This window comes from Crocuta crocuta, unplaced genomic scaffold, assembly GCF_008692635.1.
Source record: "Crocuta crocuta isolate KB4526 unplaced genomic scaffold, BGI_CrCroc_1.0 scaffold231, whole genome shotgun sequence".
Classification (NCBI taxonomy): domain Eukaryota; kingdom Metazoa; phylum Chordata; class Mammalia; order Carnivora; family Hyaenidae; genus Crocuta; species Crocuta crocuta.
In genome coordinates, this window is record NW_027528357.1 from 2,233,994 (window position 1) to 2,237,228 (window position 3,235).

Sequence of the window (3,235 nt, forward strand, 5' to 3'; positions counted from 1 at the left end):
TCACAGATTATCCCACACAACTTGGATTGTTTTCTATTTTCTTGCATGTGGAACTCCTCAGGCCTGGAAGACATTTAACCATCTGTTGCCATTTGCTGTTCTGGGGCTTTTCACTTGGTAAAACTTTGGTGTCTCTAACTAGACAGTGGGTTCTTCTCAGTCCTGTCCTTTCTCTGCTGCTTCCAGGGGTAGACTGGAAGGGTTCGGTGAATGCAAGAATGACTGTGTGGCGATGTCTCCAAGCTGAGCTGTGCAGCACAGGGAGGCTAAACTGCTGTGTGGCTTCTAAATGGATTGTTCTCATCCCTGACTCTGAACTTCTTCTGGAAGAGAGTCTGCCTGGGGCCCTGCAGCTCTCCATCCTTAGGACCCAGATGAATGAATACAGCATCACCCCACTCCTCCAAGTCTCAGATTAGCCATAGGTATCTAGAAACTCCATCCTGAGCACCTACTGTGTGCTCATGCCTGGCAAGAGAGGATGCAGGGGACAAAGAGGGGCCAGATTGCTGGGCTCCTGCCCTCCACCAGTTCACAAACTAGATGGAGCGAGAAAATTTATACGCAGGAGAGCCAAAGCTGGTCTCAGGGTGAGTGGCCATGGCTGGGGCCACAGACTGTGGTTCAGTGGGTGCCAGAGAGAGGAGAGGGATGGTGGCTCCGCTGAAGGGAAGCTGGATACAAAGAGGGCTTCCTCCTCCCTTGAGGGGGAGGAGCAAAGGGAAGTGAGGAGCAGGAGGCAATGGTAAGACCTGCAAAACTACACCATCTGAGCCAAGATCCCCACCACACAGGGCTTCCTGACATCCCTAAAGATGAATCAGCAACAAAATGTAAACCACAAACACAGAGAGAAAATGAGAAGCAATTGTTCCCAGCTCCTTCTTCCATTTGCCAGCCTTCTCTCTCTCTCAGTGGATGAAATAATTGTGGCCATGAAGTGGCACTTGAAGAAAAAGTTTTAAATCTGTTTAAATGTCACAGTGAGTAATACGTTGCCCCCATCTTTCCCTAGTTACATTTCTCTTTGATGATCTAAGGTTAAAAAAAAAAAATTAGCTCAAGTCTTTCTAGAATATCAAGGGCAAGGATACCGGAGAGGCAACCTAACTACGTTTCTTACTATTTTCTTTGGGGTCCTGCTCCTTTATTGCATTAGTCTGAAACACCTGTCTGTGTTGTTTTCTCCCCAGTACTCTGCCGTGCCAGAGCAGTGGGAGCCTAAGAGATTCAGCTCTGTGCCTTTAAGAGATCAATGCCTTGGGAGAAGCTGTTTCTGCCGCTGTTAACACAAGGTAGCTCAGTTATATGGGGCCTGGTGTCCTGGTGGCTTCTACCTCAGCAATGTGGGGAGAGGTGGGGCACTTTACCACATGGTGCCAGAGAGCTGAGAGGTGAGGAATGTGTTACCCCTTAAGGCGAGACAGTCCAGATCCAAAATAAGCCATCCTCAGGTGGGAGAAAGGAGAGGGTGAGGTACCTTCCCTAGGGAAGAAGGAGCTCTCCACAGCTTTGGGTCCACATGTGGAGAGACACAGGGAGAGGGGGCTGTGGTGCAGGGGGCAGAGATGCAGTCCTGGAGGGAGCTAATGCTATACCTTATGGCGGCATTTTTGCAGGCATCCGAAATAACCAGATGCCCCCTTCCATTAACAACTCCACTCTCCCACTCACTCCTGCCCAGGGACTGCTTTTATTTATGTATTGGCTATTATTATTAATAATAATATGAATAATGAAACACCTGTGAATAATTTACTTGGAACTGGGCGGGGCTGGGGTCTAGGCAGGAAGAAGTGGAAGATAAACCACAGCTGCCCTCTCCTGTGCTGGCCCCTCCTCTCTCAGCCCCCTACCCTCACCCCAGTTCACTTCCTTCTCTTGCCCCACACCTAGCTTTGCTTTAAGGAGGTGGCAGGCAGGGAGAGAGGGAGGGAGAGAGAGAGAGAGAGAGAGACCTCAAGCAGGAATTACTCTCCTAAACTCCCCCGTTATGGCAGAAAATACATCCCACTGCATTGTGAGATCCTGAGAGGTAAGCACCACAAGATAATGTTAGAGGAGATATTTGGACAAAGATACTGGCCCCCTGCTGATGTGTCCTGAGGAAAAGAGGAGGAGGAGGTCTCAGACTGGTGGGTACACACACACACACACACACACACAGCCAGAGTGTGGATACAAACGGTCTATGTGCACATCCACACTGCACCCACAAAAGCACCCACAGTCCTCATAAGACATAGGCACACGCATCTCCAAGCCACCAGCTCAAACCCTCCGTGTGCCTACTAGGGACATGCCACCTTATTACAGCACTTCATAGGCACACCACGCACACAGCTACGTTGCAGAGAGGTTCTATGTGTGAGTTTCTGTTCGATTCCATCAACTTGGGCGATTCTTAGGCCGTCCTATAACATTGGATAATGTAAGCCCAGAACCGAGTTATGAATCAACTATACTTACACACGATTCCATCAAGAAAAGACAGGAGAATCTTAAAATGAAAGGATGAAGTTCCACAGCTCTCAGAATTGTACTTGCTGTTTGGTCACTCGCCCTGGATCCTCAGGGAGAGGTGTCCCAGGTGGGCTCGGGGCCTGGGGCTGCGAACCTCGGGGCCTCCTCAGGCCTCCTCCTGGCGCTGGAGAGCTCCGCGGTTGTGGTTGTACCAAACGGGCTTGGTCTCGGTTTTCAGGCAGCTGGGGTCTCATTTCTTTAAATAAAATTGTAAACATATTGTCTAATAACGTCATGTAATCCGAGGGCAAGAAAAGAGAAACCCAGAACACCCGAAGGGGGCCGGTGGGGGTCCGGCAAGGGTCAGGCCGGCAGCTCAGCCCCAGCAACTCGCGGGGGAGCGGGAGCGTTACTTTAATTTGCCCGGCTTCTGAAGCCATGGAGAAGAGGCTGCCCTGGAAAAGCAAACGTGGGAGAGGATGAGGGGCAGGTAAATATCATTAAAATGAAAATCTGCTTTCCCACCCCAAGTTCACCACCAGCATTCGCCCCCAGAGGCNGGGGGTCCGGCAAGGGTCAGGCCGGCAGCTCGGCCCCAGCAACTCGTGGGGGAGCGGGAGCGTTACTTTAATTTGCCCGGCTTCTGAAGCCATGGAGAAGAGGCTGCCCTGGAAAAGCAAACGTGGGAGAGGATGAGGGGCAGGTAAATATCATTAAAATGAAAATCTGCTTTCCCACCCCAAGTTCACCACCAGCATTCGCCCCCAGAGGC